Genomic DNA, 24024 nt, shown 5'->3' on the forward strand with positions numbered 1-24024 from the left:
ACGATTGGAGCTCGATGGGAAGAAACCAACCAAATTCAACACACAAGGACCACCTTGGATCACAGAATGATACCTTGAATCTTACAGCGCCTGACAACCTAAAGCTACCCATATTTGTGGACCCATTGATTCAGAGAACACACTAAACCCTCAGCTCGACAAGAGTCGACCGACGAACGTCCTGCGTTTGCTGCATGCAAAACCCCAACTAAAGACCATTCGCACAGAGGACATCAAGGTGGCGATATTCGACGACGAACATCTTCTAGATAAATTACGAATTAGATGTAATGAACCGTATTATACTGATGGAAAAACTATCAAAGCTAGGATTCAAATGCTGGAAAAATACAGAGAATTATTAGCATGAAATGCGAAGACAGAAAAATCCTATTACAGAGTCCCAACGTTCAGAAGAGTGCTGGAGCAACAATCGACAACATAGATCATTTAGCCCCCAGGGAGATGCGAGTCTTCCAATATGTGATCAAGATACCCCGAGAGGAAGCCCACAGTATAGAACGAGAACCAACTCTATCAAACATCCCATACAGCGAGAATATGATTTAAACCGAACAAATAGGACTCATGACATGAATTGTAATTCATAGCCATCAAAACCCATTACTGAAATTAGTTGGTCTCTTTGTTCTTGAAATACCAGAGGGCATACCCATCTGTTTGATCCACCAGCTCCAGAACTCGAACCATTTCAAATTTTATGTTTTCAAGAAACGTGGATGACCAACACACCATGTTGCGACGGATTTCTAACCTCTCTGAAACCAGCTATACAAAGAAAGCAAAGAAAAGCATCCTCTGGTCTCCTCGCCATGATCAAAATTGACCCAAACAGCAGTCTAGTTGATGCCATGAACATAAATCCATGGATCCAAAATATGATCATAAAGATCCAGAACGATGCCTACCATTGAAACCAAACCTTTTCCAGCAGATTTCAACACAGATTCTTATCAATTATGAATCTATACTGGAACCCGGTGGCCATCAACGATGACAATTTTCTCGACTGCGTTTTCATGACTATCGATGACTTAGTCGCCAAATATCAAAATATAGAACTCATCATTTGTGGGGATCTGAATATCCATTTGTTTTCTCCAAACGGTCAACCTTTAGAACAGAGAGACCTTTCAATACAATCTGGACGATGGATCAAAGAAGTAAATATTCGAAACCTGATCCTCACAGGTCAAACCATAGACGATCGAAATAATATCATACATACTTGGGTCCATGGGAACTCCAGTGCAATGATCGACTACATTTACCTGTCTACTGGACTCAACAATCCAGTAGTGAAAGCAGAAATAATTTCAATTCTGAAGAGCGATCATTATATACTTACAATACATGGTTCAGGTTTGACTCACCGGAGAAATAAACAACCCTCTCCACAACTTCAATTAAACGGTACGAATTTAAGACTGAGAATAAGCCAAACTCAAGCTACCAAATTACCTAATCTCTTTCAAAACTCGAACATGGAAGACATCGAATAATGGAACTATGAATGGCCCCTGATTCCATTCTGGAAACAAGGGGCCCATGGGAGGAAAAATGATGCAAAAACACCATTACAATCCTGAATTGGCGGACAAAAATAAAGCTCTGCAGAAAACTCTACGATTGTTGAGAAAAACCAACAATACAGACAAAAAAATAAAAACAGCTCAACAATCATACTCAAATTGGAGAAAAAAAACCTCATACAATGACATTACAACAAAGGGATGCACAAGCCATCCTGGCAACATTTAGAAACCGCAATCTGAGAGCGCTCTGGAATCTGCTTAACATCTCACAGTATCAGAATCAACTTGTGTCAAATGTTGCAGAAAATAAATGGATCTGACACTTTTCTACCCCTTATAAAGCACGACCTTCGGATGACAGCACTACTGAAATATCCCAGATGAAGAAATGGAATATATCCTGGGAAAAACAAGACATATTGGAGATGATCAACAACCTTAATGCCTCCCGTGCCCCCGGTCCGGATGATCTTTCTAACGCCATCATCAAACAGGCCCCTGAGAACCGGGTGAACCTGGCGGACCAACTATTCGCCCTAATTGACAAATTAAATCAGATCCTTACTTCCTGGAGAATGGCCACATTGATTCCTAGCTTTAAACAGGGAAACAGGGATGAGCCGTCTAACTATCGACCCATAGCTCTCCTCGACCCCTTAGGCAAACTGTTTGCTACTTTTCTACTAAAAAAACTCAGTAGGCCAAACAAACTGATTTGCAACGAGAAACGTGATTCACGGCCAATGTCGGTACCAACGTGAATCTCTTCATCTTAAATCTTATCAAGCATGAAGCTTTACGGAATAATACCACCGTATATGTAGCCTTCGTTGACCTACACGTCTTGATGCCATAGACAAAAACTGGAACAAATTAACGGCCTGGCAGTGCCCTATGGAGATTATCGAACCAATCAAACTTTTGTATTCCAACACATCAATTAGCATCAGACTTTCAAAAGCAGGAGATACCACCACTCCGATAAGGACATGGAACGGATTGAAACAGGGCTGTCCCCTCGCCGCAACCCTATACAATCTCTTCACAGCAGATTTCGAAGATCATCTCAAAGACAACTCTCTAAATCCTCCTAAAATTAATTCTGTCCCTATCCCTTCAATGATGTACGCAGATGAGATCGTGTTACTAGAAAAAACATCTGGTCTACTCAACGAACTGCAAATCAATGTCAAAAAACCAAAATTCATGACTGAAGAACCAACCGACTAAGAAAAACCGTGGACTCCAGCTCTTATTAGATGCCAAAGAATTGCTAGAAGTGAGCACCTTTAAATACCTTGGAATAACAATCAACCAATCCAGGCCCGAAAAAGAACGGGTAACCAATTTAGAAGCGAAAATGCAGTCCTTTGCCAGACAAGGTTGTTTCCTCCATCTAAAATATGGAAAGTTCTCACTAAAACCCATAATCGCGTACCACAGACAAAAAGTAATTCCCATCATAACCTATGGAAGCGAATCAATGATTACTGCAGCTTACATCAATTGGCAAAGGCTCAAAGCTTCTTTTTGGTGGAAAATCTTGAGACTTCCCAACAATTTTCCAATGGCTAGAATAGGATACAAAGTAGCTAAACAGTCATTAGTATCCATTGTTGTATGGAAACAACAAGATTTACTTTGTAAATTGATGTCTGACGAAAAAAAGCCAGCCATTCAAATACTTCAATCCATTCCTAACGCAATGAACAATACTGTGTTGAAAGCTTGGAAACATGAGTTAAAACAGCAACTGATGAATTAAGACATTTCTATTGAAAGGCTGGTTCAACTACCACAACGCACCAAAATCATGTTCCTGCGGAATGACTGGATAAAGACAATCAAGGAGAAATCAAAATATCTCAAATCTTCAATGTGATAGCGACATTCACGCTATCAATTAACTCCCTAAGATACCCGACTCTTTTTCCAGACCAAAAAATCTGTGACCTGTACATGAAAATCCAATTGAATATCATTCTGACACAATACAGACTAGCGAAAGCCAGACAAATAGCTATGTCTGATCAATTTGACCGCTTTTGTCTGGATCCGAAAGCACCGGAAACAATCTGATCATGGTCTGCCCTGCACTTGCCCAAAAGAGAGATCTCTTTGGAGACTTAACATCTCTGCGCAGCAATCAGACCCAGAAACCAAATGGGCAAGGATTTCCTTTTTTTAAACAATTTTTATTAACTTTTACAACAACCAATCAACACACAGAAACAAACTTAGAAGTACATGTTATACATTTTGAATCTTTATTATAATATTAGCCTATACCGCTATCTACCCTTTACCCTCACCCCCTTAACTTGAACCTATTCCATTTCACCTTCCGCCATTACATCCTCTCTGGGTGTTCCCTCTTCTGTACTTTGAGAGGTATCATCCCGCTTAGGCATACCTGGGTGGACCCAAACAATGTGGCCACTAAGTGCCTCTAGGCCATCAATGCATCCGCCTCTCCCCCCCTCCTCTATTGGCTGCCTCAGTCCATAACACCATTTCGGTTTCAGCCCACTTCTTGAGGTCATTCCACCAGACCTCCACATTTAGCTCTGTTGCACGCTTTCCAACCCATGGCAACCCTGTGCTTGGCCAGTATGTAAGCACGCCTTTAAGTTTGCTCACATGCTTTAGCTTGCGTGGTCTAGGAACCCCCCCCCCCCCCAATATACATGCCCATACCGATTCCTCATCTAGCGTGATCCCTTTTCTGTCAGGCAGTGTGCCACTTCTTTCCAGAATTTACCAATTTCCAGGCATGCCCAGAACATGTGGGTCATTCCTGCATTCAGTTCTCCACATTTGGGACATGATTGTATGTTTGCATTTTTAAAAATCGGGCTATCCTCTGGGGTTCATGTATGCTCCATGAGTTACATATAGCTGAATGTGTTGCAACCTTGCATTTCTGGACACCTTATGGTACCTTTGAATCTCTCCCACAGCCCATCATTCATACATTCCCCCACTTTCTCTTCCCACTCCCGTCTTAGCTAGGTCACCTCTTTACCCATCATGCTCATCAGTAGTTCATAGATTCGGTAAACTTCATGCCCTCCCTCTGCGATGTCAGATTGTTTCAATGGTTGTATCTGGTTGGTCTTCCAGCACTATTTCAGACCATGTTTCTTTCACCCGTCGTACCTGTCTTGTATATGTTATGTATTGCCATTGATGTAGGCCCGTTTCCCTTACCAATGCGTTAAATTCCAGTATCTTCCCATCTTGCCATATGTCTCCTATTGGTGCAATACCCACCGTTTCACAGTGCATGGGTATCGTTTTCCTCAATTGCACGTCCTCTTTGGTTAGTGCTACTAGTGGTATCTATCTGCAGGGGGCACGGGGTTGGGTTCTCCATGGCCAGACAAGCCTTCTGCCACATTTGCCATCCCAATGCCAACATTCTCGGACATCCCTTTAGCTCAGATTTGGGCAACCATATCCATTCTTTCAAGAAGAATGGGGTACACTCTAACCTCAGCAGTCTGGACTCCGCTGTCAGGTCTTCCGATAGCCATTTGGCCACACACTGTAGCTGGCTGGCCCAGTGATCTCAAAGTGGGAAGATTTATGCCTCCTTTGTCATAGGTGTTTTGCCGTTTTCACAGGGCTATCCTATTCCTAGTGTTGTGCCAGATGAAGCCTCTGCATATGCTCTGAAGAATCACTTAGGTATAATGTATGGTATATTTCAAAAAAAGTGCATCTGTCTTGGTAGTACAACCATTTTCAACAGTGCCACTCTCCCTACCGTGGCCATAGGGAGCTTAGACCAGAATTTCATGCTATTCTCAATATTTGTTATTGCCTTCTCTGTGTTGTGTGTATGCTCATTCTCCACTGTGTGATAGATATCTATCCCTATGTATCTAAAGGTTTTGGTCTCCCAGGGTATTTGTAGTATGGGTAGATGTTCCCGCGGGATCCCTTTATATCTTCCCAGGGGGAAGATGCACGATTTCTTGGGGTTGACTGCGATGCCCGAGAGCGACGCAAATCACTCCATTACTACTAGGATGTATTGCAGGTTTTCCTCCAGGTATCTTATATATAACAACATATCATCTGCATACAACGATATTAGGTGTGGCCCTCCTTTCGTGAAGATGCCCACTTCTTCGTACTGTTGTCTGAGGTAGATCGCTAGGGGATCTAATGCAAGGATATATAGCATCGGGGACCAAGGGCACCGCTGTCTGGTACCTCTTCTAAGTTGCCACCTTTCTGAGATAACCACTCCTGTCTCAACTCTGGCCAGTGGTGAACTGTACAACAGTTTAACCCATTTTAGGTACTCAGGTCCTATACCATATTCCTGTAAAGCCGCTATCAGCCACAGCCATTTAACAGAGTCGAAGGCCTTCACTGCATCTAATGAAACTATTGCGACTTCTGGCGCCTCCCCTTCTGTCTGCTCTATGACCCGATGAAGCCTCCTAAGATTGTCTGATATACTTCTATGTGGGACGTATCCAGTTTGATCAGAATGTATACGTTTGCTTATGACCCGTCTCAGTCTCCCGGCCAGGACAGCCGTGAGTATTTTGCGGTCCTGGTTCAGCATGGATAGCGTTCTATACAATCCGCAATCCATGTTCGGCTTGTTGGTTTTAAGGATCGGGATGATTATCGCCTCCCTTAGGTATTCTGGCAACGTTCAGAAGATCGAAAGCTTCATTTAACATAGCCAGTAGTGAGGGAAGCACTTCTGTCTTAAGCTGTATAGAACTTTCTAGGGAGTCCATCCGCCCCCGGGACTTCGCAAGGGGGCAATTCCTCGATCACTGCTTCCAATTCCTCCAGTGTGATAGGGGTATCTAAGTTTTCTCTTTAAGCACTCAATTTGGGTAGGCCAAATATCTTCTAGTGTTTCCACTATCTCGCTGCCTTTTCCTTCATCTGTATCTGCATACAATTTGTAAATCTCGAGGAACCCTTCATTCACTCCTTCCTGGGCATAGAGTATCCGTCCTTCCTCCCCTTGTATAGCCCTAGTCTGTCTTGGTGTTTTGCTTATATACAACCATTCTAACAACCTCCCCGGTTTGTCTCCACCGGCGTGCTGCCTCTCTATGTATTTCTTATAATTTAGGTTGCATACTAAATGTCTCCCAGTGTCTTTCGCATACTTGCTGTAAATGGTTTATATTATCCGCCTAGTCTAAGGAGTCACCTCCACTGCGCGTGGCTGCCTCAAGTTCCTCCTCTGCCTTCTGCAGTTCTTGCTATATGCCCCCTTGTAGTCCTTTGGATTTAGCTATCACTGACCCCCCCTCATCACCACTTTGAATGCCTCCCATAGGGTGCCAACCGACTTTACGCTTCCAGTATTGTTTTCAAAATATTTGACAACCTCCCTCCTCAGGTCCTCTCTAAACACCATTTCCTTTAATGCTACCGCTCTCAACCGCCACGTAGGAATTCTGGCTCTAGGGGCTTGATACTGTCATGTTAAGACCAATGGTGAGTGGTCTGAAAGGATTCGCTCTCTGTATTCAGTCTGTACCATCTCTCCTATCATTTCCGGGGAGGCAAACATGTAATCTAACCGTGTATACAAATTATGTGGGGCAGAGTAATGCGAGTAATGTCCATCATATGGGTGGTGTAACCTCCAAATGTCTTCTAGCTTAAAGTCTTTCACCAAGGTCTGCAAGGTTCTAGCTGCAGGGGTGGGTTTGTCCAATTTCCCATCTGACCTGTCCATTCTGGAATTTAGCGTACAGTTGAAGTCACCTCTCCATATGACCGCACCCCCCAAATATGGGCTTAGTTTACTATATAGGGTCTTAAAGTAGGCCACAGCATCTTGGTTTGGGGCATATGTGTTAACTATGCACCCTTTTGTTTTCTATTAGTCCCCGTAATGTCACCATCCTCCCATCCGACTCCACCGCAGATTGTAGCAGCTGAAAAGGGACATGCAGTGCCACCCAGGTGATTACCCCTCTAGCGTATGCAGAGTATGTTGCCCCCACAGTGGTCCCTTTTCATTTCTTTCCTATCACCTCGTTTTTCTTTTGTGAGGTGGGTTTCTTGTAGTAGGGCAATATCTATTTTCTGCCTCCTCAGGTACATCACGATTTTATTTCATTTAACCCTCCGACATTCCAGGTAACTTTCTTAAGGTCCCCCCCATCATTATCCATACCCAGTTCTGCTCTTGTCCCCCTTCATCTTCTGTATCTTGTGAGTCGGCGCATGGATGTAAGCTTGTTCCCCAATTAAAACCACAGCACACCCTCCAACTCCCTTATAAACCACCCCCCACCCTTCCCGTACCCAACTGTTGCCCAGCTCCATCCCCGATCTCAGGCCTTCCTGCATTTAGTACCTATTCAGCAGTTCCGATACTAGGGACCCAGTAGGGGGTTGCCACACTATCGGCAACCCAACTAAACTATCTATAGGGGTATAAGAGTGAGTCCATTGTGCCTCCTGTTATTATGCCTCATTATGCTATGCTTGTTCAATTCTACATGCTCATCCCCCAGCCCGTTACTTCCAGGTCTACATTGCCCTATCTTATATTCAAGTCCCAATGTCACAGTTTATACAGCACCTCAGCTTCTGGGATCACACCTCACTTTTCCGTTCCGCCCTCCTTTTGGCTGGCTGTTCTCAACAGGCAATTCTTGGCATCCAACCACTGTCGCATCCTCAGGGGTCTTAAAGAACAGGGCCCTGTTTTTGTGAAGCACTTTCAATTTCGCCTGGTACATCAACATGTATCTGTAGCCTGCTTCACGCAGTCTTTTCTTCACTGTTGCATAATTCAGTCGCCGTCCTTGCACTAGAAGTGTATAATCTGGATACACTGTGATAGACACGGATGCCCTTTGTATTGTGCCTCCGTTCCGGAAGTATTCCAGGATCTTCTCTGTCTCGGTAATTCAGTATCTTGGCAATTATTGGCCTCGGAGGGGCACCAGGGGTTTGGGGGGAGTTTCTTGTAAGGGCTCTGTGTGCACTCTCCACTGCAAACTCTTGATTGAGTGTCCCTCCTCCCATTTCCTGAAGCAGCATGGTCTCGACGTAGTCCGTTGGGTTATGTCCTTCCTCGCCCTCAGGAAGACCCACTATGCGTATGTTGTTCCTCCGGGCGCATCCTTCCGCTTTCTCCGCTCTATTCTCCAGGTTACTTGTTGCTTCAGTGCATGGATCTCCCAGGCACGGGATGCACGAGCAGCAGTATTTGTGGTCACTTCTTTCTCCAGCTCGCCTGTGCATTCTGCTATTGTTAGTAGGTCTTGTCGGAGTAGATTCACATCCTCTTATACTGCGCCCACTTTAAGCTCCAGCGTTGCCTTGAGTTCGGCAATGGCTGCCTCTAGTTTCGTTTCCCACGTTGCTTTCAAGTCCACAATTGCGTCCAGGATCTGTTGATCATTGCGTGTTGGGGTTGTGTCTATTTGTGGATTCCTGTCTTTATTCCTGGCCCCCTCCGATGGCTGTGGGGTCTTCGTGAATTACTCTAGTGTGGATTGCTTCGCTTTAATCTTGAGGGTTTGGATGCCATCACAATGTCTAAGTTTGTTCCAGTTCAGAATGGCTGGGGTTTGATTTCTATCAATTGCAATATGGCACCCTGACTGTCTCATGGACTGAAGGCGCAGCCAGGAAGGGTTAGGATGTGCTCCTCCGTATTGTGGGCATTCTGATGTTGTAGTTATGCCATGTCGTTTCCTTCCCTGACCAATGACACTTTTGGGGGCCTTTCCGCGGGGCATGGGGTCACCAGTTTCTCCTAGTTCACTTCAAGGGCAGCTCCGTAATTATTTAGCGCAGGGCACTGAGGGGCCACTCTGGGTTTTGTGTGGCACAAGCAATCTTGCCCTTATTCTGTCCTGGTAGCATCCGCATTAAGTATTTTCTGTGCTGTCTGTATGTTTTTAATGATGTTCTTTGTGGGTCACTGGCCCACAGGCTTGCATGTGTGCAACCTACTCCGCGTTTTGATCTCGCACCCGTCACGCTTCGTACACCCTTATTTTCATATGTGATCAGGATGCAGGCGTTTATGGGCTCTATTGCACCCGTGTGGTACTGCTTAGGCCAGTGTTTTCAGACAGTGCAGCATGGATCAATGGATACAGCACAAAGGACCAGTCCACTGTGCCACTGGGCACTTGCCAAGTGCCTCCTTGTTGCTGCTGGCGCCCCTCAGTCGCGTCAATGCCCAGCCACAATCTGGAATCTCTGGTTATTGTAGCGTTCGATGGCACATTTACCCATTGCTGCACTCCGGTCTCGCGGCATCAACCGGGGCTGACCGCTCCTCAATATAGCGGCATCACCCACGGGCCATTATACTTGAGTTCGGCATTTGTTCATTGCAGTCCAAGTGTTTGGTGCATTGCGTTAGTTATCTGCAGTGCTGCACGTGTCTTTTGTCCTTCCAGGCTTCTTGGTGCTTAGCACTGGCTCTTCACACGGATCGCTACCTCTGATGTCGTCTCATGTGTGTCGTAACAATGTATAAGTATTCCGTGGCCTCCTCGTTCCAGGGGCCTCCTATTATATATGTCTGCCACCTGCACAGACTGTCGCTGGCTAGCTGTTCGTTCATTCGCTCGTACCAGTATGTCTGGCTCCCAAGCCCTTTGTCTCCGCGGTGTGTGCAGGCGGATCGCGTGTCAAGGCTCTTTGGCACGGCGTCCGCCGGCATGCCGCAATAGCTTCTCCTCTGGCTTTACTGAAGTTCGGTCTGTTGCGTGCAACAATGTCTCACCGCAGTATAATGCGACAATGTATCGGCCCTCGTATCTCTAGGGCTCGCCGGAGTCTAGGCATTCTCAGGCACCAAAGTGCTGCGGTTCCTCAGCGGGTACACTCGTCCTGCCGGGTGCTGTATGGCGGGCACCGTTCACGTCCAGCTCCTCATACCAGTGCCTTACTTTGTTCTCGGGCGTCCGCCATTTTGACTCCACTTTCGCCAATCTGGTCTTTCATTGAAAGTCTCACAGCTTCTCTTCCGCCCCACAGTTGCACACCGTAGGAGGTTTGTTACAAGCCTTTTGCATTCAGAAAGCTGCCAGTCTATTTGGACACTTCTCAGTCACGGTTAATCGTCCCATAATTCAGGATCATTATAGGATGGTCAGGAGCTCATGGGAAACACAGCCTACTCCATGGCTGCTAAGCCACGCCCCAATTCTCCCTAACAATAAGCTCAGTAGGAGAAGGGAGTATTAGGATGAGGCAGTGTCCTAGACGCCATTTACATGTATACAACTCTTGCCTATAACAAAAGGAGATGAGGCGTGATCTTAAAATACTGAGGGGGGATGGGCAACCCACTTCCCTGCTAGTTGAAAGAATTGGGTTACTAAAACAAAAAGGTATAAGAATTTCTGCAAACAAATCAAAGTAGATCTTGCAAAAGGGATGCGGAAAACATGCTCCAGGCACCGATTAGTAAAGATGTGAGTGCATTTTGGTCATTGATCAATGAACTTGATGCTCCACCATTGCCCTCTCAAACCAATACAGTTTTGGAGAAGGACTGGGTTATCCAACTCTCAAAACTCGACTCTCTGGGGAATGTAAAACAAGAATCCTCAGATGCTAGATCATTGAACATCAGTAGAATTTGAAATGATTGTGGATATTGAGAGGGTGGGAGCTTTAATTAAATCATGTAAGCCCTCTCTAGGGCAGCCAACTCGAATGGCCTAACTAACCGTACCATAAGGGGGGGGACCCCTTTAATTGGACAAACGCACTGGTAATTCTCTTTAATAGTATAATCAAAATAAATATTCTCCCGCTTTCTTGGCATACAGCCATTGTTGTCCCTTTAAGAGGGGTGCACGTTCGGATCCATGCAATTATAGACCAATCTTTCTTTTGGATTCTGACAGTAAGATATTTGCATCTCTCTTGATGCCTCAAATAGAGGCCTGGGTTAATTCTGTGAACAGATTCTTTATTTTTCAAACAGGTTTTCATAAGAGGACACTCAACCAACATTAATGGTCTAGTGGTAAGAGCTATCCAGGAAAGATCCTGGTCGGATAAATCGGCTACTACTTATGTGGCTTCTATAGATCTTTCTGGGGCCTTGGATCGAGTGCATCGGAGGCGCCTATGGTGAAAACTGGATTCTTGGGGTATGCCGAAGGGCATGTTAAAACTGATAATGGCCCTTCATGAGAACTCGGGGGTGAGAGTTTGTCTGACTAGAGATGGTCTGATGTCAGACTTTATTCCAACTCCATCCGGCCTAAGGGAAGGCTGCAAACTTGCCCCCTTTCTCTTTACTTTGTATGTATCAGATGTACATGTGTACCTAAATAAGGCCTATATGGCCTCTCCTAAGCTGGGCACCGAGAAGATTACCTGGCTGGCAAACGCGGACGATTTTTTTTGTTGTTCGATCACACACGCGTAGGCATGAGGAGGCTACTAACTGCTTTTTCTAAATTTGCGTTCGAGAATGGCCTCTTAATTAACTAATCACAGACTAAAATCCTTCATTTTGGTAGAGGGAAGTAAATAGCCTGGTTACCTTAGCCTGCAGAAGGGGCTACTCTTACACCCTCCGTTTGAATGATTTATTTGGGCTTTGTCATTTCGTCTAGTCCATCTACACTTCTGCTCCAACAAACTCCAACTCAAAAGACCTTAATATTATCAAATCAATTAGCGAGTGTGAACCAGAAATTTGGTTGCTACTCGATCAAACCAGCACTAAAATTCTACAAAGGAAAATTCATCACAGAAATCTATGCTCTTGAATTATATTTTGGTGTTGTATCTAAATGGTTGGCTCGAATAGAGGCTGAACTTTGGAGGATAATACTGGGAATTCCTAATAGTGTCCCAATCTCAGCTATCGGATTTGAGTTGGGGTTAACCTCTTTGAGAGCTCAAAGTGGGATTGCCTTCAGTTGTACTTGAAACTGTTATCCCCTATGAAACCTTCACTTTATAATTAATTAGGTAAAGCTATGCTCCTTAATCCAAGTGGTTCTCTGGTGAATTTCTTGTCCGATTCGCGCACTTATGGCAATTTAATTCTAGAAGAGTTGAACATGGACACAGTTTTATTGGTAATCCTGTAGAGGTAAAAAATCCCCTCTTATGACTTGGACTGGGTTGAGATGTTGAAAAATGTCACAGTTATCAGTCTATGAGCCATTTGAGGCACGAATATAAAAAAAGAGGAATTAGTCATATCTTACTTTGCTCCCCTACATTCTTCACAATGCAATATTTTTAGGTATTCGATGGAATCTCCTTCCAAGCCGTGAGATTTTAGAAAGACGAGGACAGAATGAAATGGATGATCAGTATTGTAGATTCTGTCAAATTCATGAAAACATTGAAACAACTAAACACTGAATCATAGTCTGCCCGGCTTTAAATGTCCAGCGCATGAACTATTTAGGGAAAATGTTCCTCTCAGTAAATTGGGTAAATACCGACTGTGGCAAAGAAGCTTAATTTCACCAAACATGTCTGATGTGCTAACAATTGCATATTTTTTTCGAAATCGAATTCTCTATAATTTATAATTGGACTAATGAAAACATCTTTATTGTTCTCATATCTTGATTCTACTTCTAGCCTTATATTAATTGATATAATTTCTTTGTTGTATTTTGTATGGTCTTATAATGAATTAATTTAAAATGTAATGCAAGATGCTGTTAAGTTTTTTTAAACCACATACAAATAAAAAGAATTAAAAAAAAAAATTGAGCTATGTTGCTGTCTCGTTCATCATACAGAGTTGATCCTTGGGACTCTGCAGATCCTCTACCTGTGGGATGTATTGACCCACTCTGCTATACTATGTGGTCTCACTCTGCCATCTATGGTGCAGAAACAGCAAAATGGCGGCAAAACCCTTGTGTGCGCCAAAACCTCCAAAACCGTGTTTTTCAACACACAAAAAGATGGCTGCACAATCTGCCACTCATGGCACACGATGCAGAAAAAGTGCCAGTGGGCTCCATGACAAATAAACAGTACAGAGGTTAGCAACAGCGCTTTGCAAGCAAAACTCCAAAATTCGCCTGTAAATGACATTTACTTTGTTGCTAAAACTTCAAAATACCTGTAAATAACACTGTCCAACACTCGAAATCTTGCTTGGCGCTAAGATCCATTTAATCTAATGAAGCACTATGAATGTACAAGGTCTTGAAATGTTAAAAGCAAAACGTTTTCTCCGCAAAACTGGATTGCCTGTGAATGACAATTCCTGTCAAAAATCTGTGCAGCCACACCGGGCTACCTGTGAGTGACAGCCCCTGTCAAATGGGCTCTCCTGATTACACTTAAAGTTGTCTAAAACTAAAGATCTGCTGGATTAGCAAATATAAAAGGACTGTTGCTGAAAGGAACACGGATCTCAGTTATTTTGATCCCACAGGTTTAAATCTAAGAATGTAATTTATCTATGTTATCTGATGCAACAAGATCAAAACAAATTGTTTTGTTCTGATTTTTAGGTCAAGAAATTAATAACTTAACTTAGGCTGGCTGGGCCTGCAAGAAGTTGAAAAACAGGTTTCCACTCAAGGGGAGGGCATTCCTCTCAGCAGATGCTCACTGACATGATAATTGTGGGGTAGGCCAGACTTGTCTGCAGCCAAGGACTGAACAATGGCAGATTCTCCAGGCCAGGAAATGGACGTGTGAAAAGGTTGTAAACTAGGCTTGCAGAAGGAAATCCCAGAGGTAGGTGGCTGCTCCTTGCCTCCAATGACAGACAAAAGGCGGACGATTTGCTGCTAAGAATATGTAATGAACATTTTTTAACGGCCCGTGTGAGGTTGGGTGCCTCCAAAGAAGGTTGGATTCTGCGTTGTACAGACTTTAGTATTGGAATAAATTGTCCTACTGTTTTTTTTATCTCCCAACAATTGCCCAGCGAAGTCGGTCTTCTAGCACCTCTTGGGTATTTATGCAGAAGTGTTGTGCTGCTTTAGTTAGAACTTCGTTGAGATGGGGTTGGTCATCTATAGGGGAGTCTAATACTGGGGGGTCCTGATTAATGGGCGAATCCAAGGAGTAAATGTTTGCCTCCTGGTCTGGTTCTTCATAGTCCCCATCATAGAATGAAAGTCCTCATCCATAAGTTGAGGATCAGATGCATCAATAAAACACAAGATTTTCCTGTTCTTCTTCTGGATGGACTTTAGGGTCATACAGATCTAAAACTATGCCCCGAGTTGGGACATCAGTACGAACCCTCTGAGAAGGGGGTTGAGAGACGGGGTCGGGAGCTTGAAGGGGCTGAGGTGGGTGGGGTGGTCTGAAGGCTTATAAGCTGGGTGAGATTCTTTTCAAAGAAATTCCCAATAAAGGACATCCTACGCATTACCCTGCCGATGTCCTCTGCGGACCAATCTTTTGAGCTTGGAATTACAACTTCCGGCTCTGAGTCGGGAAGGCCCATGTCTTCATTAGTGGGTGGGCTAGGCTTAGGCCTAGAGTATTTAGGTCTCCCCTTGGATAGAATGTCTTCTGTATGGGAGGTTTTAGAGTGTCTTATGGTGTTTCTCTCCACCCTGGGTCCCAGGAGTGTGAAACTAACTTTTTGGGGCCTGACGTATTGCTTGCTGAAGAACGTCGAATTTCGGGTGTGAGGGCCAAGGTCTTGTCTGCGGACGAATGACCCTCGGATGTTTTTCGCAAAAGGCACCCTTGCAGTCTTTTGACATCTTACCGTCTTTCAACATTTTACTGTCTTTCGAGATCTTTGTCTCGTCATGCGGTGATCTGGAACGAGATTGCCCAGAGGACCGTGATTCAGTGGACCATTCACGGGGTGCCGAGCGTTGGCGAGTACCCGACTCATCTGTCGAGTGTCAACTGGTGGTTGTGTGTTTTGTGGTGTGTGTACTTGGAGTGCTACCGCCGCCGGGTGCAGTCCCCACATGGCCACCGGCCTGTCCTACAGGGCCAGGGGCTTGCGTAGCTACAGCTACTCCGGTGCCCTCGCCATCCAAAAGTGTGGCGTTGCTGCCATCGCTGAAGGCTCCCTCCACCTCCATGGCCTCGAGTTGCCTGGCGTGGTGGGCCCAGCGCTTAGTGGAACGGTCCTTCAACGTCTTCGGCTTGAAGAGCCTACAGCCTCGACAAGACGTCTTGACGTGATCTCTAGGGGGACACAAGTTGCAAACGAGATGTTTTTCTACCCAGGGGAACTTACAATTGCACTTAGGGCAAAACTAAATGGGGTGTTCTCCATAATACTGGGTAAAGATGATGGCAGCTGGGCGAGCAAAGTGTAGGAAGGGGAGAATATGCATTCTACAAATGGCCTAACAATGGCCTCCCCCCTCTCTCCCTAGTGTTTGGGTGCTGAGGCCCGGGGCAGCCTTCCAAGGCCGTACAGTCCGTCGCGATGGTCTCCGACGGTAGTCTTCTTTCTGATTCTTTGGCGTGGTATTACGAAGTCGAAGAAAGGATAGAAAGAAAAACTCTTAATCAACAAAGTCAATGGCTAATTTGCCGAAAGGAACTCTGCTATACGCGTCTGTCTAGCATGGCGGAAAAAAACAATCTGAGGGACCTAGACGCGTGAGGGATCATGGGTACAGTGGACGTCACACTAGGGATAGTATTACTGGCACGCCCTGTCAACGTCCCTTTTCGAGTTTCGAAAACAACTAATACTCTGCAGCTTCCACTAGATGTTGGGCTATGCACAGCATGTGAATCTAAGCAGATTCCACAAGCCTCAGAAATATATATACACTCATGGTGCCCGATTTACCAGAAAGTTGCACATGTACGGGAGGAAAACACAAGGGGGAAGGGGGGACGCACAAAAAGAACATGGAATGTAGTAATTTGAATATCACAAAACTTGCATGCGAAGAAGTAGTGGCTAACTGGAAACAGCCACTCCAAACCATGTTCATATACAGTCAGAAATTAGGTAGGGAGGGAGGGGAACCAAAACAAGACGAGCCATTCCAAGCTGTCTCGACTGAACTTTCCTTTATAAGCATAACCATTCCAAGTGAATTCCTACTTCATATATGTGGTTTAGTGGTGTCCATTTCTTCCCTTTTGTGACTTTGGATGAAGGTGCGTAGGTCCTTGGGGTCTTGAAAGGTGTATGAATGATCACCAAGAGTAACTTTCAGTGATGCTGGATGAAGAACACCATATCTGGCGTTCAGTTGTCGTAGCACCAGTCTAAATGCCAATAGTTTTCCTTCTAGCTGCTGTGCTGTTAGAAACATCTTGAGTAATGAAGATTTTAAAGCATTCCCATGTAAGGGTTTTCTTTTGTTTTACTTTATCTAATATGAGCATAATGCGAGTATAATCAAGTATAGCAAGAATCAGTTCACGGGGTACTGCGAACATGGTTTCTGGGACCAATCAGATGGGCTCTTTGTATATTGAACTGTGGATGTGCTGGAAGATATAGGAGTGCAGTTAGCATGTGGTACAGAAATTGAGTGGTATTATCCTTCTCAATAGTCTTGGGAAGGCCCACAATGTGTAGATTGTTCCTCCTATTTCTGTATTCTAGGTTTTCCGTTGATTTCTGCAATGACAACTATTTTCTAGAGATTTTCTAGAGATTGCACCCTTCCAACAACATCTTCAGAGTTGCACACCCTTCTTTCCACTTCACTTATTCCGGTTTCAAACGTTGACCATTTGTCATCAATCATTTGTAGTTTAGCTGCAGTAGCCTCCATGAAGGGTTTAAGAGATTTTATTTCCAAGAGGATTGTTAGAGGAAGTATTTTACAGTGAAAATACTGCTCACCGTGAGTGAAGAATGCTGTAATACTTTCTGTCAAGCCTTTTTATGAGGAGCGGTGACTGTGTTGAAGCAAACGTGCTTCCAAGGCCGACCGGAGCGTCCAGAATACCTCTGCCGAGCAGCTGACTGGGCATTAGCTACTGTTTCAAAGAGAGTCCGGTGACACACAGGCCTCACCTCCGGAACTTCGCATTTTTCTCAAGTGTTCCTGTTCTACGAAAATGAACGTTCTCTGCACCCAAAACGGTGCTGGGACATTAATAGACGGGAAAAAAGGTATTTTTAGCACAGCACAGCATGTGGGAAACTCGGAATGAAGTATTAGGGAAATTTGAGGCGGGAGCTCTGAAATTAAGCTTCCATCAGCTGCAGCGCTAAGCCACGCCTCTAAGCTAGAGAGCTTTTAAAAATTGTTTGCAATCTCTCTGTGACTACGTCAGTCCCAGTCTCTCCCTGACAGGACCTCTGATTCTTTGGCCCCTTTCTTTGTGGCCAAAACTAGTAGCATTCGGCTGAACATCAGTTCCTCCTCCAGTCTGTTCACTCTCTACCCCCGATGGAGTCGCCTCCGGTGACATCTTGTCCTCCGTTCCCTGCCGAGGAGGTTGCTAGTGCAACCATAAAACTTAAATCTTACTCCCCTCTGGACCCTATTCCTCTACGCATAATACAGGATATTCTGCCCCAGGTTATACATCTGACGGAAGCGGTCAACACCTCTTTCTACTGGGGTGATCACTACCCCTTCGAAGCATGCAGGTGTTGCTCCACTGCTTAAAAAGCAGTCTTAAAAAGCAGTCTCTTGACCCCCACCACCCCCCGGTTCTGGCAAACATTTTACAAATGTCTTCTTTTTTCTAGAAAGCTTTTGAAATCTTTGCCATGTCCTCTCCTCATCACCTCTCTTGAGGATTCCTCTTTTTTCCATTCTTAGCCGTCAGACTTCCATCCAGGACATGGTACTGAGTGTGTCCTGGTCGGTCATGGACGACCTTGCTCAAACCCGTGACGCAGGCGGAGTCAGTGCTCTGGTTTTACTGGACTGGTCAGCCGCCTTTGATATTAATCATGGGGTCCTGCTGGCGCGGCTGGCAGGAACCAGCCTCTCGGACCATCATGGCATGGTTCTTTTCTCTCAGATTGCTGCCAAATTCTCTCCCTTCTACCTTTTTTGTCTGTGGCAGCGGATCTCAATTGTGGTGTTCCTCTTGGTGGAGAGCTTGGGAAAAGAAGATTACGATTTGATACTTACAGAGATAAATGATAAACTTGAAAGTTACAAAAGAGAATTGGAACAAAAGAAGATTCGTAAATTCAAAAGAGACATATATGACTATTTAAATTAAGAAGTCTATACGTGGATGGAAAAATGTGGACCAAAACCCACTACAAGGCCTACAACAAACACCCATAACCAGTCAGATAACACCTCTAGCTCAGACACTGATTCTTTAAAAGAAACACAACCAAATTAATACACCAAATCCGACGGAAGACAAGAGCCACAACCAGTACTGGGATTCACCCTTCTGGTAGGGTAGAACAATCCAGTATTCGCCCAGAAGTTTAGGAGCACGCCAAAAAACGCGACGGGGCAAAAGGAAGCCAAAGAGAAGGTCCCCAGACGAGGCTGCAACAGAAGAAAATCTAGTGGTAAATATTTCAAGCAGCCCACTCACACGCTCTGAAACCAACACTTTACAGAGAGGCCTAAGTTTTGTTCCTACGTGTGGAACCACCTTGTTTGATAGTAAAATAGAATTATTTAGATTCATAAGGAAACTTAGTGTTCTTTGAAGAATTAGAAACGGATGAACGAGTAACATCTACTGAAGATGAGTGCGACTACCAGGAATTCAAAACCAAAAGCCTATTTACAGCACCCATTATTGTTCCATCAGCTGAGATTTTAAAATGACTGAAATTCAAATTCTCAAATTCTTTAAACAATCTATCCACAGGAATCTTAAACCACATGAGCTAAAATTGATCAGAAGTCTATATAGCACTAAGGAGCTCATGATACGCCCAGTGGATAAGGGAGGAGCTTTGGTAATAATGGACACGATTAAATATGAAGAATGCTGGCGACAACTTAGAGACACTAATATTTATGCCACACTAGATATGGACCCAACAGTAAGTATTCAAAGCAACCATGAACTTTTACATAAAGCACTTGAATTGAAATGGATCAATCTCAATGCTTTCAAATTCTTGTTGTACCAACATCCCTGCATCCCTAATTTCTACACTATCCCAAAGATACATAAGAACGCCTTGCACCCACCAGGAAGAACCATTGTGGCAGGCATTGACAGTATCATCTTGCAGCCATTGGGAAATGCATTAATTTTTTTCTTCAACCAATTATTCAACAAACCCACACTTACCTAAAGGATACTACCCATTTTCTCAAGAAACTGATGGAAAACGTGTTTAGACATGATAGCATTCTGTTTACTATAGATGCCACAAGTTTATACACATCAATCCCTCATGAATGGGACAAGAAACAATTGAATGGATACTGTTATCACCAGACATTCAGGCTCAGAAAGAGTTCATCCTGTTACTACTCCAGTTCATAACAGAAAATTCCTAATTTCAATTTAAAAATCTATTTTTTCTCCACGTTTCCGGCCGAGTGATGGGAGCAACTATGGCCCCCACATATGCTAATTGCTTCATGTTTAAGTTTGAAACCGACCATATACTGATGCATGCGAGATGGAAGAAATTGATGCACCTATTGACTAGATTCATAGATGACATTTTTGGAATCTGGACAGGAACTGTAGAGGAACTTAATGCATTCTTTGAGTATCTCAATACAATAGACCCGCGGATCCAGTTTACTTACGAATGTTCAACGACACAGATTCATTTCCATGATTTACTGGTAAGTAAAAGACGGGATACGATACATCTCTATACCGTAAAGAAACTGACAGAAATTTACTTCACTGTGAGTTTTCACCAACCGAGTCTACTTAAGAATTTACCATTTAGCCAGATGTTACGCATCAAAAGGATCATTAGCGACCCCACCAAATATGACAGTACACAGATGTGTAAGAAATTCCAAGCACGGGGATATACAGAAAGTGATATCTGTCAAGCATGGGAGAGAATCAACTCTCTTAGTCGAGATACTAACTGTAACTTTGTCACCAAAGGAGACACTTAGTCACTCAAAAACTGGACAGATTAAACTCAAAAACTATGCTACATGTGACAGTGTGAACATCATTTACCTGATCAAATGCCCATGTGGCATGCATTATGTGGGCAAAACCAAGAAGATGGCCAAAACATGATGGAACGAGCATCCCTCATGCATAAGGAATGCTAATATGAACTCAGTGGTAGCGAGGCATTGGCTAGAAAATAAACACGATGTGTCACAGATAAGATTCCAAATCCTGGAAGTGGTGAAAACAAGAAAGCCACATGAGGATGTGAACACTAAATTAGACCAAAGGGAAACATTTTGGATTGATAAATTAGGATGCCTTAATCCATCCGGCATGAAGAGATTAACTACCAATGCTACTTGTAAATGTTCTAATATTAGCAGATGGATTTATAGGTTTGCACTAGTTGTTATTAATGTCTTATAATGTTGTCTTTAACGAACATTATGAAATATACATTCATATCGGTTAGTACGCAGTACATTTGTGCTACATACACAAGTAGGGTTAGGTCAATGTACAACAATCCCATCCCCCAAGCCCCCCCTCCTCCATCATTACCCGTAGAGTACTGGCTAAAACTATGCAAGCTCTACAGATATATATCAGCATTGAACATCACGTTCCGTGATGTCACCTATTGCTATAGACTCAGCGTTAGTAACCAATATGGTAATCTTTTTCCATTACGTAATGCGTAGTCAGAATAACAGTAATGGGTTAAGGAACATCAGGGAAGTGAGTAAATGAGCTTGCACATAACAGTATGTTATTAAGTCAGCACACTGAGTAAACGTTTCACGGTGTGCGGCACGTCCCAGCTCCTGCTCTTCGAGCGGGGCTGGGACGCGAGACAGCTGAGTCATGACACACCCACAGGTGGGTCTGACTCAGGAGTCTGCAGCTGCTACCATGGCAATGTATAAAATCAGCTGTTGGAAGGACGCGTGCGCGTTCTTCACAGCTTGGAAACACGGGACAGATAAGGAAGGCGAGTGGAAGGCTCTGCCAGAGAGGGGCTAACTATAACCATCTTTAGAAACATTCTAGGGGTTTCTCTATAGATATGCTCGTAACGTTACATTTGTTGATTTACTATAAGGGTTTAAGAACTCATCCAGATTATTGTTACCGTACCGTGTGCATGACAGGGACGCCAGCATTGAAGTAAGTGCTGCACATTTTAATTTTAGCAAATTAGCTTAAGCGGCTTGTTGGTATTACCTCTAACCAGAAGCATATTTCGCTTTAGGAATTGGTGCTTTGAACTTGACAGTTCATTGGATTCTACATGAGACATTATTAAGGTATTGAGATTGGTAAACACTTTCAAAATTATGATTAACACAATCCGCAACGCTGATAATGCTCAACCATTTCCTGATTTTTCTATTTTGATTTTTCCTTTGTTACCTTCTATCACTTTGAACAATTTCTCGCATCAACAATGGGAATTGTGGTATGTAACTTGTAACTTATGCATTTACAAAATGTTCCTACATACATTTTATTTATTTTGAGGTGTTAAAATCTACTTACCCTAAATATTTAAAAGTTGATTGTGAAAAGAGCACAGCCCTGACGAAGGAGGAAAATGTTCTCTGAAATGCATTGGCAATATTAAAAAGCTCTCATTATTACATCTACCTAATTTGGTTATTTGCTATCTTCCAACAAAAGGTTAACCTAAGTACAGTGGTACATTAACTATGAATTGAAGAAATATCTACTATGCCAAGACAGCCCACATTTGGATACACTTTTGTTCTGCATATGGCATGAACATATATACATGCAAATATATATATTTGTTTCACCGACCATTAGTAACCTCTTTTAGAGGTACAGGAGAGAGCAACCGTCTAGCAGGGTGTGACACACTGCTTTTTTGCTTATAGGTTCCTCAGGGGTCCGCCATCTCCCCACTTTTAACATCTATGTTCAACCTCTGGCCAAACCTTCTCCCACAGCTTCCTCTGCTACTCTTATGCGGACGAGACACAAATCCTGGTTCGTCTCGACCTTAACATTCCTGAGTCGGCAGCCAGTTTTCATGCCCGTAGGAAGCGTTGGGTTTATGGATGCAGAACAAATGGCTCAAGTTGAACGGCAAAAAAAAAAATGGAGTTCTTGGTGGTGGGTCCCCCTTATGCGTCTTTTTGGACTTCCAATTTCTGACCTGCTTCTCTAGGTTCCTTTCCCATGCCAGTTTTGGTTGTTAAATATCTTGGAGTGATGCTTATGTCATCCTTGTCTATGGAACTTCAGGTAAACTCTCTGTCAACAGAGCCATTTTCAACTGAAACTTCTCCATCGGGTTCTTCCTTTCATTCCGACACATCTTTGGGCACCAGTAGTCTCTGCTCTGGTATCTCTGTGTTTGACTACTGCAACTACCTTTTTCTCGCCCAGCCTTCTTATGTTCTGCAAAGCTTGCAAGTTCTGCAGAACTCTGCCGCCCGTCTGGCAACCTCTATCCCACATTGCTTGCTTATTTCCCCTCTTCGAGGGCTCCATTGGCCCCTGATGGCCAAAAGTATTCATTTCAAGGCCCTTTGCCTGGTCCACCAGGCTTTTTATGGCCTAGGAGCAGAATATCTTGTGGCAACATTTCACTCTTATGTCCCCTGCCGTGCCTTGCGCTCGGCTGGGGCTCATCTTCTGTCAATCCCCTCGATTCGGTATTGCCGAATTAGTGGGCGGTCTTTTTCGGTTGCTACATCAGGTCTTTGGAATTATCTTCCTCTTAGAGCCACAGTTGCTCATTCTGCCTTTCGTAAAGCTCTGAAGACTCATCTGATCTAGAATAATAGGGAACCTTTGAACTGTTCTGCACAGAGCACCAAGGTGCCTTTGGGCGTATATTGCACTTAATAAATGCTAAACAACACAATGCAATCTGGTCCCTAAACCTTTTTCCCTTATATGGACTTTCAGTGCCCGGAAAGCAGAGGCTTTTCACAGGCTACAGCAGGGCCATGTGCGTTTGCTGTCAGGAAGTGGGCTGGGACTGTGTGGCCCCAATCCACAAAGTGGTTTCAGTGTATATGAATGGTATTCAAGTGGCCCAGCGAGTAGAGCTCTCGCTTTGACACCTGTGCAGAGCCTGCTGACGCAGGTTCGAATCCCGGCAGGGCCAAACTCAGCCTTACATCCTTCTGAGGTCGATAAATGAGCACCACACACCGTGGGTAATAAGCAGCGCTCAGATACCTGAGGGTTTGTAGCGCTATATAAATGCTAAATTATTATTTTTATTAATAAAAATAAAAATATAATAAAAAGAAAAAATAATATAAATAATAAAAGATTATTATTATTATTATTAGTCCCACCAGTGGTCCCGATTTGACCACTGCTGGGGTGTGGGAGTAGGCCAGATCTGTGACTGGCTAGTGGGAGTTTTCACTCTTATCTAGCACTTACTCTAGAGAGATCCTGGAAGAAACCGAATGAGCCAAGTATCCTGTCCAGTTGCAAGACTTGCAAGGAGACCGTGGACCCATTG

The 24024-nt window shown here is 44.0% G+C and overlaps 1 protein-coding gene across 1 annotated transcript in view; it reads right to left on the reverse strand.

Annotated features, from left to right (window-relative positions):
• The window catches only part of TRAM1 (translocation associated membrane protein 1), a 519069-nt gene that overhangs the window by 122420 nt on the left and 372625 nt on the right, over positions 1–24024 (reverse strand). The window lies entirely within an intron of this gene.

The sequence above is a fragment of the Ambystoma mexicanum genome, chromosome 5q (assembly GCF_040938575.1).
Source record: "Ambystoma mexicanum isolate Mex_15411 chromosome 5q, UKY_AmexF1_1, whole genome shotgun sequence".
Classification (NCBI taxonomy): Eukaryota; Metazoa; Chordata; class Amphibia; order Caudata; family Ambystomatidae; genus Ambystoma; species Ambystoma mexicanum.